Genomic DNA, 15,410 nt, shown 5'->3' with positions numbered 1-15,410 from the left:
CTTTTCTGTCTAGCACTCTGTGTCTACCTAAAGGATTGTAAACGCACCAATCAGCACTCTGTGTCTAGCTCAGGGTTTGTAAATATACCAATCAGCACTCTGTGTCTAGCTCAGGGTTTGTAAATACACCAATCAGTACTCTGTATCTAGCTAACCTAGTGGCGACTGGGAGAACTTTTATGTCTAGCTAGAGGATTGTAAATGCACCAATCAGCATCCTGTCAAAATGGTCCAATCAGCTCTCTGTAAAATGGACCAATCAGCAGGATGTGGGTGGGGCCAGATAAGGGAATAAAAGCAGGCTGCCAGAGGTAGCGAATGGCAACTTATTCACTTTCTTCCCCCCCCCCACCCCTTTCAGAAAACAGTCCAGCGGGTTTGTTTTTTGGCTGTTTGCGATAATTATTAGTGGTCATTGTTTGGGTTCGTGCTGCCTTTATGATTTCTAACACTCAGAGGGAAGGTCTGCAGCTTCGTTCCTGTCAGCAACACCAGGAACCCACCAGAAAGAAGCCTCAGACACGTGTAAAGGAACAAACTCCGGACTCCCTTTCTTTAAGAACTGTAATACTCACCGTGAGGGTCCTTGGCTTCGTTTTTGAAGTCAGTGACACCAAGCAGCTTTCAATTTTAGACACACTCTCACCCCACTCCCCCTAATGTTAACATTTTGCACAACCATGGCAGTTTGTTAAAACAAAAAAAAATTGGTGAACTATTATACTGTAGATTTTATTTGGATTTCGTTAGTTTTTCCACTAATGGTGTTTCTTTTTTCCAGGTTTTCCCATTGAATTTGGTTAGCATGTTTTCTTAAGTCTCCTTAATCTGTGATGGTCTTCTGTTTCTCATAACCTTGACAATTTGTAAGAGTACTGGTTAGGAGTTTTGTAGAATGTCTCCCAATTTGGGCCGTTTTGATGTTTGTGATCACACTGGGTTTTGGGAATGGATAATGCGGAAGTGAAGTGCCGTTATGTCAGAGGGAATGTGATATCAACATGACTTGTGGTTGATGATACTAATCTTGATCACTTGGGTAAGGTAGTATTTGTGAGGTTTTTACATTGTAAAATTTGTTTTTCCCTTTCCATACTCTATTCTTTGGAATCAAGCCACTAAGTCTACGTGACACTGAAAAGGAAGGGGATTAAGCCTGTGACCCAGGAAAGGGGAGTATCCACACACATCATCTGGAATTCTGCAGAAATATTTGTCCATCCTCCCTCCCTGCCTCCCTTGGTTTTCTTTCTTCAATTATTTGTATTACTGTGGACCTATAGATATTTTCTTATGCTCTGCCACTTTTAACATAAAGTTCATAGATATATGCTTAAGTTTATACACTATATTAAGTGCAGTCTTACCATCTTTCTTGACAGTAAACTTCCAGGAAAAGGAATGTGCCCTGTTTCACTTATCAAAGTTAGGTCAAATGTGACCTTCCAGATACCTACATTGGTCAGTCCTCTAAATTACTGCCCACCTCTCACTGCTGCCAGTCACTCTCAGATTATTCTGTTAAATTTTTTATTGTCTTTATAACACTTGCTGCTTGATGGTAGTTTTATAGACTTATTTATATATTTAATATTTAATATTTGTCTTTTCCCACTAGAATAGCAGCTTCCTGAGATCAGGAGCATTGTTTTTCTTGTTCATTTCTGTATTCTCAGTGTCACAAACAGGGTCGGGCACATTGCCAGTACACAGTAAATGTTTACTGAGTAAATCAACAAATCTTCATGTTTCTCACTATGCCCAGTGACTGGCCTTAGAGGGATCGATAACTACTAATGAGTGGAATCTGGAACTCTCCCAGTACGTGTTAAATCATGGTTAAATACATTTTTATTTATAAAATTCTGATGTATAAAAATTTTCAGGGCAACACTGACATTAAAAATAAAAATAACAAACATCTGATTATGTCCTTGCTGTCAGGCAGCAGATTCTACTTCATGATTGTGTTGTATTCCTGTTAACACTGGAAATTCAAGCCAGTGTTCTCTGAGCCCACACCAGCTGGCTGTGCAATGGAGAACAAGAGTAGAAACAGAATTGTCCCAGGTGCTGAGGGTCTCTGGCTCATGCCTGATCAACAAAGTAGGCCACTGAGATGTGCCTGGATGGTCAGATAATAAAGAGACTGGCATAGGATGAATGAGGAAAAGAAAGAAAGAAAGAAAAGAAAGACAGTTGGCCAAGGCCAAGTATCTAAATTTGAGTTCATTATGGGACAGCCATTTTAAGCCTCATGGAGAATTTACCCAGTTGGGGAAGAAATAAATGGAAATCTGAAAAGCCAGCAACAGTCCTTTCCCTGAACTGGAGAGGTGGCTGAAGGCTGGTAGGAATTTGTACTTTTTTCCTGGGTGGTTTGGTGAAAATTATCAATGGCTGACATTTAAGAGAAATGAAATCTGATGAGGCAGAGTAAATGCAGTGTGAATGATTTGCTTTTCCCCATAACTGAGTGGATAAACATGATTATTTACTTAATAAAGAATTCTTTGATGTTCCCAAAACAATCCTATTAGTTTAATAAATGGTTGAAAAATTATGATTTATACAAGCTTGGTTAATAAATATACTCTGCAGTCTCTGTCCATTTATCATTGATTTCCATATGTTTGTACAGACAGCTGAGTTCTTTCTTTTCCTGTGAATGCTGCATTTGCAGGAAAATCAGGATTGAATTTAAAACATGAAATAATCATTATAAACCTCCTAGGTAAATAGTACTGACTCATTTACTCATACACTGAAGAATCAGGGCCAGCACCCAGAAATGAGAGTCTTTTTCTATTTTTTTTTTCCTGTCTTTTGGAAGAGAAAACTGACCCAGGGTATATCATCACCCCTAACTCGGTGCCAGAGTTGGGGAAGATAGGAGAAACTATATGTACTCTGATCATTGCCGGCCAAAAGCACTTACCGGTGCATCAGAGATGAATTTCTGAAAAGACTAAGAGCAAAAGTCTAGTATCTGTTCTCAAGTATGAAAGGCCATCCTGAGTCGTATTACGAGGCTGCCATAGTATATTAATATATCTCACAGGTTTACTCTTTCAGATATGCCAAGTTTCTAAAATCATCGTCTTTGTAATCAAAAGCCTTTGCTAAATATGTCACATGGTGGTAAGATAGTGAACCGCTTTCAGTTGAAGTATGCAGACTGAACCTGAATGGCCATTTGTGAAAAATGCTTTGAAAGAACATGTAGAGCAGATGGAGGGTTGGCTTGTAGGAACTCCAGGGTTTTTTTTTTTCCTTTTTTTTCCAACTCCAGGGTTCTATGCAGTCAGCCACCTAATATTGTACAATCTAAATAGGAGGAACCATGTGGATGCTAGTCAATATTGAAAACCTGCAATTAAAATAATTAAATTAAATGAATACATAAAATAGGTGAGAGCACCTCGACATTGGGTGGGAAGGTGAGTGAGGAGGATATGAACCGTACTTGGAAGGCAATGTATTACACATGCTGAAAAGGTAGGAGACGAATTCTTATTGGAATGACAGATTAATATTTCAACAGTTTGTGAGTGATGGGAGTATAACAGAGCTGTCACTGCTCCATTCATACCCCCTAGGCCTTATTACTTCAACACCTGCCTGCCCAACTTCCAACCCCCAGCAGCTGCATCTCTTTGCCCCTGAGCGAATGTCGTGACTAGCTTCTAATGAATAGAACATATCAGAAGTATTCATGTGAGACTCCTGAAATTAGGTCATAAAAGGCATCGTAGCCTCCTCCTTGCTCTTTATCTTGGATCGGTCACTCTGGGGTAAGCCAGGTGCCGTGTGGTGAGGACAATTGAGCAAGCTTATGAAGAGGCTCACATGGTAAGAAACTCAGGCCTCCTGCCAACAGCCCTGTGAGTGCACCATCTTAGAAGTGGATCTTCCAACCTCAGTCAAGCCTTCAGGTACCTGTGGCCCCTACCAACATCCTAACTGACACCTCTTGGGCAAGAACCACCTAGCTAAGCTGCTCCCAAATTGCTAACCCACAGAAACCGTGACATAATAAGTGTTTATCATTGTAAGCCACAAAGTTTTAGGGAGGAAAGCAATTTCTTACACTGCAATACATAACAAATACATTCAGACTAAGCTAAAATACAGAGAATGATCAATAAGGTCAAAGGCCAAAAAAAAAAAACAGTTCAAAGACTTGAGAGATGAGCAAGACAAAGTGTAGCTTATATTATTTTCAACAAAAAGTAGAATGACGCTGTTTATGTTATTTCATAAACGAATTTTTTAAAAACAACCTCAGATGGAAATTTATTAATTATAATTCTTAGATCATGACAGCCATCTTTCATTCAGCAATGATCTTCTATTTTATTTATGATTTTAGTAATATAATGCACACTCATGAAACCAATGTTCAACTCGAGAATTAACTAGTCATTTACATTCACCTACCCATAATTATATATTTTTTCATTTAATAATATACCATATTTCTTCTTCATATCATTAAATATACTTCTACATAACTTTTTTATGTCTACACAGAATTCTGTAATGAATGTGCCATACTTGATTAAACCAGTTCTTTATTGTTGGACATTTAAAATATTCCCAACTTTTTGTTATTAAAAATAAGATGGTGATGAATAACCTCATGCATAAATTGATGTGCTGCTATGATTAATTCCTTAAGATACATTCTCAAAAGGGCAGTGGCTCACGCCTGTAATCTCAGCACTTTGGGAGGCTGAGGTGGGTGGATCACGAGGTCGGGGGTTCAAGACCAGTCTGGCCAACATGGTGAAACCCTGTCTCTTCCAAAAATACAAAAATTAGCCAGGTTTGGCGGCATGTGCCTGTAATCCCAGCTACTTGGGAGGCTGAGGCAGGAGAATCACTTGAACCTGGGAGGCAGAGGTTGCAGTGAGCTGAGATCACGCCACTGCACTCCAGCCTTGATGACAGTAAGATTCTCTCTGGAAAAAAAAAGAAAAAAGAAAAGAAAAAGTGCAAGTCTCTATGAAAAGGCAAAATCCAGCTCTACGGCTCCTGCAGCAGCAGCTGTCTCTGGCCTATCAGAAATGTCTCATCTTCTCCATATGAAGCCTCTGGATCATGTAGCTAGGTCCAAGCAATTAAGTTTCCTCTGAAACAGTGGTCCCTATTGTTTTTGACACCAGGGACCAGTTTTGTGGAAGACAATTTTTCCACAGATGGCATGGGAGGGATGGTTTCAGGATAAAACTGTTCCACTCCAGATCACCAGGCATTAGCTTCTCATAAGGAGCACACAAGCTAGATCCCTCACATGCACAGTTCACAATAGGGTTTGTGCTCCTATGAGAATCTAATGCCAAGGCTGATCTGATAGGCGGTGGAGCTCAGGTAGTAATGTGAGCTATGGGGAGTGGCTGTAAATACAGACCAAGCTTCACTCGCTCTCCTGCAGCTCCCTTCCTGCTTTGCCACCTGGTTCCCAACAGGCCACAGACTGGTACCAGTCCATAGCCCAGAGGGTTGGGGACCTCTGCTCTAAAAGATCAGAACTACACTGACAGTGTTCCACATGCCTTTTTATCTATCACCAAGAACCAAGCCCCTCATACAGTTTTTGTCTTCTAGTCACTGTTCCCCAAACTGTGCTGTAAATCCCAAATCTGTTCCATTCCTTTTCGTCAAAACCAAAATCCTTCCACTGAACCTTCTAAAAATTTCTCTTCATTGATGTCTCATAAATTTTAACTTCCTCTCTAAACCATACCCGCACCCGCCCGCCCCACTTTTCTTAACCAAAACTTGACTCTCCATCGGGAATACTGTTTCTCTTACAGCTCTCTCAGATAAAAGCTATTTATCCTAACTCACTCCTTTTTTTTTTTTCTGAGACAGTGTCTTGCTCTGTCACCCAGATTGGAGTGCAGTGGCACAATCTTGGCTCACTGCAAGCTCCACCTCCCGGGTTCATGCCATTCTCCTGCCTCAGCTTCCCAAGTAGCTGGGACTACAGGTGCCTGCCACCACGCCCGGCTAATTTTTTGTATTTTTAGTAGAGATGGGGTTTCACCGTGTTAGCCAGGATGGTCTCGATCTCCTGACCTCGTGATCCGCCCGCCTGGGCCTCCCAAAGTGCTGGGATTACAGGCGTGAGCCACCGCGCCTGGCCAACTCACTCCTTTAAGACCAATATTTTTCTTCCTTATGGAATAAAAGTCATTCTCATGTGTCTGACAACTTCCTCTCTCTTTACAAGAACCATAGAGCAATTTCATGGTCATTCTCCTCACTCGGGAAAGACATAAGCACATGTCTTCTTCTTCACCCCAACTCCTGACATCACTTGACATAGCCTCAAGTTTGGCCGCTCAAATCTTTAGTCTTCTCATCTCCAATGTTCTTTTGCTCTGTGCTACACTTGGTTACATCCCTGACCTCAACATCAACAGAAACCACGCCACATGCAAGACTGGGAACTCAACTCAAGTGATAGCCAAAAATGGAAGCTATTGGACTTTGTGCTGATTCACACAGTGGGCACAGCTGAAAAAACTAGATGGAACAGATCAAGACTTGATTGAAGCATGCTATATAGGGCCCAAAGCTGCTCCTAGAAGAACAGAGAACTGAAAGAGGAACAGAAAAGCATTGGAACTGTACGTTGAAGTTCTAGAAGAAGATAGGGCTCCAACAGAGGTGAGCAGCGAGATCCCAGGGAAACTGATAAGCAAAGGGGATTTAAAATGTTTTGCTGTGACAAAAAATATACTTGTTTTATTTTTTTGAGACGGAGTCTTACTCTGTCACCCAGGCTGGAGTGCAGTGGTGTGATCTCAGCTCACTGTAACCTCTGCATCCCGGGTTCAAGCGATTCTCCTGCCTCAGCCTCCTGAGTAGCTGGGATTACAGACATGGGCCACAACACTCGGTTAATTTTTTATTTTTAGTAGAGACGGGGTTTCATCATGTTGGCCAGGCTGGTCTTGAACTCCTGACCTCAGGTGATCCTTCTGCCTCAGCCTCCCAAAGTGCTGGGATTATAGCCGTGAGCAGCTTTGCCCCTTTTCAAGGTACTTTAGTTCAAAATTTAAAATCCTTGTTATGCTTCCTTACATGTTGGACTGATGTTTCTTTTGAATGCAACACCAGGGTGACACCAGGCAGCCCAACATTATTCAAGGTACACAAACACTCCTATCTCTGGCCTACCCTTCTCACTCACTTTTCATACAAGGAAAATTCTCTGACTTCATCGAGATCTCCAGTCTCCTAAATTACGTCATCTTTTCTCTATAGTCATCAACTCCTTCCTATTTCCTAATTTCTTCCAACTTCAGAATCTGTGTCTAGTAGTTTAGTAATCCTCGACCTTGGATGGATGCCCACTGCAGGCCTCTGTGCCTGCATAATGCAGCTGTAACGGTGCTGGCGGCGATGCCCATAATGCTGCAGACATTTTTTAGAATCTATGTTCATAAATAAGATTAGTCTGTCATATTTTACAATTACACTGTCATCTAATTTACACGAGTTTACCTTTTAAATAAGATTTGGGGCATTCCTCTTTTTTCCTATTCTCTGGAAGTGTTTTATAGGATTTGAATTTTGATCATTAGATGTGTTTTCTTTTTATTTTTTATTTTTTGGTACAGTTGTAATTATGTTAGTCATCTGTCGGATGTGTTTTAGATAGAACTTTGTTAAAGACATCTGGGCCTAATAATTTCAGGCACAAGTTTAAAGAAAAAGTAGATATTAACCTACTGATTCAATTTCTTTATTGGTTGTAAATCTTTTCAGATTTTCCATTTCTACTTAAGTCAATTTTGGTATACATTATTTTCTAGGAGATTGTCTGTTTTGAATATCTTTATATTTATTATCCTGAAGCTATTTATGTAACTCTCTTATTTTTACTTCTACATCTGTAACCATGTGCCCTCTTAATTCTTAACACTATATATGTGTGCCATTTCTTTTTTGTCAGAAATTGATTTGTTTAGGTGTTTATTTTAAAAAACACTTCCTTATTGATGGTCCCTATCTTATCTTTATTATTTATGAATTTATGATCTTTAAAATGTTTTTTCTTCTACTTTTTTGGGGTTTTCTTAAATTGAATGCTTAGCTTTTCATTTCAGGCATTCTTTTTTAAAAAACAAACTTGTTAAAGTATAAGTTACATACAATAATGCACAAATTTTTATATTTCATTGAGTTTTGATGAATGTGTAACCACCACTATAACCAATAAAGAGATCATTTCCAGTACACCAAAATTCCCTTGTGCCCGTTTGCAGCCAACCTTCACCACTAACCTAGTCTAGTCTGGTCCCAGAGAACAATTGATCTGATTTCTGTCAATGTAAATTAGTTTACCTTTTCTGAAATTTAATATAAGCAGAATCATATACATATTTTCTTCTGTCTGGTATTTTTTTTTTGCTTAGCATAATATATTTGAAATTTATCCATGTTGAAATTTATCCATGTGTTAGTAGTTCATTCCTTTTTATTACTGAGTAGTGTCCCATTCTATGAATTATATTACAGTTTGTTTCACTTGCCTATCAATGGGCATTTGAGTTATTTCCAGTTTGGGGCTATTATGAATAAAGTTAGTATACATACTTGTATACAAATCATTTTTTGAATGCATATTTTTATTTCTCATGAGTAAATACCAGAAATAAAATTGCTGAGTTATATGTTAAGTATATGTTTAACTTACAAGTAATTGTGAAATTCTTCTCCTAAATATTTATACAATTTTACAACTACTTTGGAAAACAACGTTTGAGATTTCCAATTGCTCAATATTTTCACCAACACTTGGTATTGTCAGTCTTTTGTTTTTAATTATTCTCAATAATATGTAAAGTCATCTCATTGTAGTTTTAATTTACGTTTCCCCAAAGTCTAGTGATGTTAAACAACTTTTTATGTGATCACTAGGCATTCGTAAATCTTATCAACCGTGTTTTCCTCATTTTTTGTCCTATTATTGAGTTGTAAGAGTTATTTTTGTAGTCTAGATATAAGCCCTTTATTAAATATATTTGTGATACATAACAGACAAAAAGAGAAGGAAAGTTTTGATATTAAATCTTTTCTTTAATCAGTATTTTAAAAATTTCACTGTAATTACATATTGACGACTCATGACAGAGATGAATTTTGAATTTTCAAACATGTCGGTTCTTTTACATTATCTCTTTGTTATTGATTACTATCAATTGTATGCTGGTCAGAGAACATGATCTGTTTTATGCTGGTTCTGAAATGTGTTCATACATAATCATTTATGTTACTTTATGTGACAGATTTCACAAATGTATGCTCAAGGCAAATCTGTATTCTCTGTTTGGTTCATATATACTTTTCATTGTGATCAGTATTAGAGCAATATTTTTAATTGTGTTGTTAAAATCTTCCATATATGTATTATGACATAAAATCTTCCAATACAACCACAAATATGTAAGTTCTACTGTACTTCTATGAGCTTTTGTCTTATGAATTTTCAGGTCTTAGTATTAGTTGGACACAAGTTGAAAAATATTAAATATTTCTCGTGAATGTTAGCTATTATCATGTAGTGAGTGTTATTTCCCTAATAATCGTTTTGGCCTTACACATATGACCTTTTAAAAAGTATTAGTAATAATATCTGCCTGCTGTATCTTCCTCTATCCTTTCACTTTGAATCTTTTTTGTGCTTTTGTTTTAGATATGCCTCTTGTCAATACCATTGTATTAGTCTGTTCTCATGCTGCTAATAAGGACATACCCGAGGTTGGGTAATTTATAAAGAAAAGAGGTTTAATTGACTCACAGTTCAGCATGGCTGGGTAGGCCTCAGGAAACTTACAATCATGGCAGAAGGGGAAGCAAACAGGTCCTTCTTCACATGGCCACAAAAAGGAGAAGAATGAGTGCCCAGCAAAGGGGGAAGCCCTTTATAAAACCATCAGATCTCATGAGAACAAACTCACTATCATGAGAATAGGATGGGGGTAACCCCCCCCATGATTCAATATCTCTACCTGGTACCTCCCATGACATGTGGGGATTATGGGAACTACAATTCAAGATGAGATTTGAGTAGGGACACAGCCAAACCATATCAATGACCAAACTAAGTTTTTTTGAAAAAAGAATTCAATCTGACAATTCTATTTCTTTAAAAAAAAATAGTTTCTTTACATTTACTGTGATTACATATATACATGCATATTGAGGTATAATTACCTAATGTAAAATGTACAGTGTATAATTTGGTGAGTTTTGACAAATGTATACCTTTGTAATCAACACAACAATCAAGGTTATTCTATCCTAGAAATTTCTCTTAAGCTCCTTTCCCTTTACTCTCACTCTCCTCACAGAAACAAGCAGTATTCTGATTTCTTTCCCTGTGGTTTAGTTTGGTCTGTTTTGGGACTTCATATAAATAGATTATTTATGTCTTTTCTGGTCTGTCTTCTAATACTTAACCTATTTTTTTTTTTTTTTTTTTTTGAGACAGAGTCTTGCTCTGTCGCCCAGGCTGGGGTGCAGTGGCCGGATCTCAGCTCACTGCAAGCTCCGCCTCCCAGGTTTAGGCCATTCTCCTGCCTCAGCCTCCCGAGTAGCTGGGACTACAGGTGCCCGCCACCTCGCCCGGCTAGTTTTTTGTATTTTTTAGTAGAGACGGGAACCTATTTTTTTTAGATTCATACCTATTGTTGCATGCATGAGAGGTTTGTTGTTTTATTGCTGAGTAGTGTCATGTTATATGAATATAGTCACATATTTTTATTAATACCATTTCACCTTTTGCTTTTAATTTACTTGCCTATTCTGTCCTTCTTTTGATTCATCATGTCTTTCATTCCATTTTTTTCCCCATCCACTAGTTTGGGAGTTACATATTTTATTTCTATTCTTTTGGTAGTAATCATTAATAATTTAACATGCACACTAACAAAATGTAAAATTAATGAACACTTCTCATCTCCTCTTGAACAATACAAGTACCTTAGTACACTTTATTTTCAATATTCACTTCTCATTTTACAGGTGTTTTGTCCAGCATTTTAGCTCCATCTTGTTTTCTAAAATTCCCAAATTATAATCATCATTTCATATACTGAAGTTTAGTTTAGACTTACATATGATAACTAAGTTTTTTTGCTCACCATTTCTTTTTATTTGGCGAATTCTTAAGGGGTCATGGTTTCTTCTAAGACACCTTTTAAAAATTCCCTTAGTGATACTAGTGGTAAACTCAGTTTTGTTTGTTCAAAATGCCTTTATTTTTGAATAACATTTTTAAAATAATATTTTAAAAGACATAATTATTGTTCAAGAATAATTTTTTCTCAACAATTTGCAAATATTCTACAGTCTTTTGGCTTCCATTTTTTAATAAATAATATTTAAATTTTAATTGACATAATTGTACATATTTATGGGGTACAGTTTGATGTTTTGATATATATATGTTATATAATTATTCAATCAGATAGTGTATTCATCACCTCATGAATTTATCACTTATTTGTGTCAAGAACATTCATTTGGTAATGCACAGTATTTTACTATTAACCAAAGTCACCCTCCTGTGCAATAGAATACCAGAATTTATTCCTTCTATTTAATTGTAACTTTGTACCTATTGACCAACCTCTCCTCATCCATCCCTCCTCAGTCTGTGATAATCAGTGTTTCATGGTTCTACACTCTACTTCTATGATATCAACTTTTTAGAAAAAATTTCACATATGAGTGAGATCACATAGTTTTTGTCTTTCTGTGTTTGGCTTATTTCATTTAACATGATGTCCTCCAGGTTCGTGTTGTCACAAATAATATAATTTCTCTCTTTTTAAAGGCTGAATAGTATTCTATTTTGTATATATACCACATTTTATTAATTCATTCATACATTGCTGGACATTTAGGTTCATTTCATATCTTGGCTATTGTAGATAGTGCTACACTAAACATGGAAGTGTAGATTTCTCTATGACATACTAATTCTATTTCCTTTTAATATATACCCAGTAGTAGGGTTGCTGGATCATATGGTAGCTCTATTTTTAATTTTTTCAGGAGCCTCCATACTGTTTTCCATAGTGGTTGTACTAGTTTACAATCCCATGAACATGTGCAAGTGTTCCTTTTTCTCCACATCTGTACCAGCACTTGTTTTACTTTGTCTTTTTGGTAGTAGACATTCTAACTGGAGTGAAGTGGTATCTCATTATGGTTTTGATTTGCATTTCCCTGATGATTAGTTATGTTGAGCATTTTTTTAATACATGTTGTTCATTTGTATATCCTTAGATAAAAGTCTATTAAGGTCTTTTGTCTATTATTTATTTATTTATTATTTTTTATTATTATTATTTTTGAGACAGAACCTCGCTGTGTCACCCAGACTGGAGTGCAGTGGTGTGATCTCAGCTCATTACAACCTCTGTCCCCTGGGTTCAAGCAATTCTTCTGCCTCAGCTTCCCTAGTAGCTGGGATCACAGGCGTGCACTACTGCATCCAGCTAGGTTTTGTATTTTTACTAGAGATGGGGTTTCACTAAGTTGGCCTGACTGGTCTCAAACTCCCAACCTCAACTGATCCACCCACCTCGGCCTCCCAAAGTGCTGGGATTACAGGTGTGAGCCACCATGCCCAGGCTCTTTTGTCTATTTTTTAGTTGTGTTATCTGGATTTTGGTTTGTTTTTTGTTTGTTTGTTTTTTGCAGGTAAGTTGTTTAAATTTCCTATGTATTCTGGATATTAACCTCTTCTCAGATAATTTACAAGTATTTTCTCTCGTTCTATAGGTTGTTTCTTCATTATGTTAATAGTTTCCTTTGCTGTGCAAAAATTTTTAGTTCAGTGTAATCCCAACTGTCTATTTTTGCTTTTGTTGCATGTGCTTTTGAAGTCATATTTAACAAATTTATACGCAGCCCAATGTCATAAAGCATTTTTTCTATGTTTTCTTCTAGTATAGTTTCACAGTTTTTGGTTTCACATTTAAGTCTTTAATTGCCCTGGCTAGGACTTACAATACTACGTTGAATAAAAGTGGTAAAAATGGTCATACTTGTCTTGTTCCTGTTCAATATAATGTTAGCTATGAGTTTTCCATATATGGCCTTTCTTGTGTTGAGGTACAGAACTTCTGTACCTAATTTCTTGAGAGTTTTCATCATGAAGGATGTTGAATTTTGTTAAATGCTTTTTCTGTGTCTATTGAAATAATCATTTGGTTTTTGTTAAATCACGCTTTCATCCCTGAGATGAATCTCATTTGATCGTAGTGAATGATCTTTTTAATGTACTGTTGGATTCAGTTTGCTAGTGTCTGGTTGGGAATTTTTGCATCTAGGTTCCTCAGGGATATTGGCCTGTAGTTTTCTTTTCTTATTGTGTCCTTTTCCAGTTTTGGAATCTGAGTAATGTTGGCCTTATAAAATGAGTTTGAAAGTACTCCTCTTACATTTTCTGAAATTAGTTTGAGAAGTGGTATTAGTTCCTTTTTAAATATTTGGTAGAATTCAGCAGTTTTCAAGTCTTTACTTACAGTTGAGTTGTGGATGTTTTCCCTTTTCTTTCTAATTGCTTTTAAGAACTATTTGTCTCTGTGTTCTGCTCATTAACAACAGTGAATCTTGGTAGAATTTTCTTTTATTGTTCCTTTTCTTGTCCTTTCCAAATCTGATGATTTATTGTCTTCACTTCTAGAAAATTCTTAGCCTTTGATATTTTGAATATTCTCTATCTAGTTCTCTTTTTCTGGAACTTTATTTAGACACATGGTAAAACTTCTCATTTTATTTTCAGTATCTCTTATTCTCTCTTTATGTTTTCTATTTCTTTCATTCTTTCTGTAAGTTTCTTAAATTTCATGTCTTGTAGTTCACTAATCTCTCTTTTGCTCTGGCTAATCTTTTGCTTTAATCATTTCATTTAGTTTTTAATTTCACATTCAAAGATTATATTTTTCACATATAGAAGTTCACTTTAATTCCTTTCTCCTCACATTTTTCTATTCTGCCTTCTAATTCCTTAAATAATTTAATTTAATATTAAATTATTTGGGTCCTACTTCTGCTGATTATAATGCTGGCTGTCATTCATAGTGACTTGTGTTTTGTAATTTCTATTGTTTTTATAATTTTCTATTATAAACTCATTGTCATCCCAGTGACTTTAACTGTAGAAATTCTGTGAGCTGGAGTTAAAAGCATGTCTCTCCAGAGCAAATTTATTTTTCTTCTACCAAATGCCCTAAGATGACTTTAAGTTAATTTCCTAGTGTGAGGATTTATGGACCTTGTGAATAGCATAAATGCAAACCCAAAACCTACATGAGGACTGACACATTGTTATGAAGTCTCAGAGGTGACTTTTTTCCATGTGAAGTACAGGTTGAGTTAGATACATTTCCTTTTGATGAAAGGTAAAGATGTAGAACTTTGAGGCCCTCAGGTTTATATGGAGATATCAGTTCTAACTCCCCAACTCACATGGGCGAAAGCCTAGTCTCTTCACTGGGCTAAGCCATTCAAATCCTACTGTCTTCATTAATGAGATTTGTAAATGTCTTTGGGGTAGCTGTAGCTTCAGTTTTGCTTTCTCACCCTGATTATTTTTAAATTTTTGATCATTGGGATTGCTCTTACTTTCTTGACAGTTCAACATGACATCTAGTAAGATATCAGTTTTATTTTACAAAGCACTTTAAAGTGTTGGTATTGGAAGGTTTTACAGAATATCTAGTTAATTATGTTGCTGAACATTGCAATAACCATTAACTCTTCAACCCATATCTATGGGTCTTCCACCTCTACCATTTATTAAAACTGTTCTTGCCAAGGATACCTCCATGTTGACAAACTTCATGTACAGTGTTCAGCCTCACGTTACTAGGCCTCTGAAAGGTATTCAACATATGCAACCATTTCTTCATTCTTGATGCACTTTATTCCCCCATGCTCTTAGTTTTTCTCCTAACTTTCTGGGTACCTCTTCTTAGTCTCCTTTGCCTGTCTAATCAATCCAAACCTAAAGTTTTAAAATTATCCTTATATTGTAATAAATAAGAAGAGAGAAAAGCTCAAAATGTTATAAGCAGCATCTGTTTTAGGAGTCTTCAGTACACTGCCAGCTAATGCTTATTATGATATTATTATTGCTGTGCTCTAATTATCTTTTTTTTTTTTTTTTTTTTTTTTTTTTTGAGGCGGAATCTCACTCTGTCACCTAGGCTGGAGTGCAGTGGCACGATCTCAGTTCACTGCAACTTCCGCCTCCCAGATTCAAGTGATTCTCCTGCCTCAGCCTCCTGAGTAACTGGGATTACAGGTGCCTGCCACCACGCCCAGCTAATTTTTGTATCTTTAGTAGGGACGGCGTTTCACCATGTTGGCCAGGC

The sequence above is a fragment of the Macaca nemestrina genome, chromosome 5, assembly GCF_043159975.1.
Source record: "Macaca nemestrina isolate mMacNem1 chromosome 5, mMacNem.hap1, whole genome shotgun sequence".
Classification (NCBI taxonomy): domain Eukaryota; kingdom Metazoa; phylum Chordata; class Mammalia; order Primates; family Cercopithecidae; genus Macaca; species Macaca nemestrina.
Note: the sequence above shows the minus strand (reverse complement) of the source record.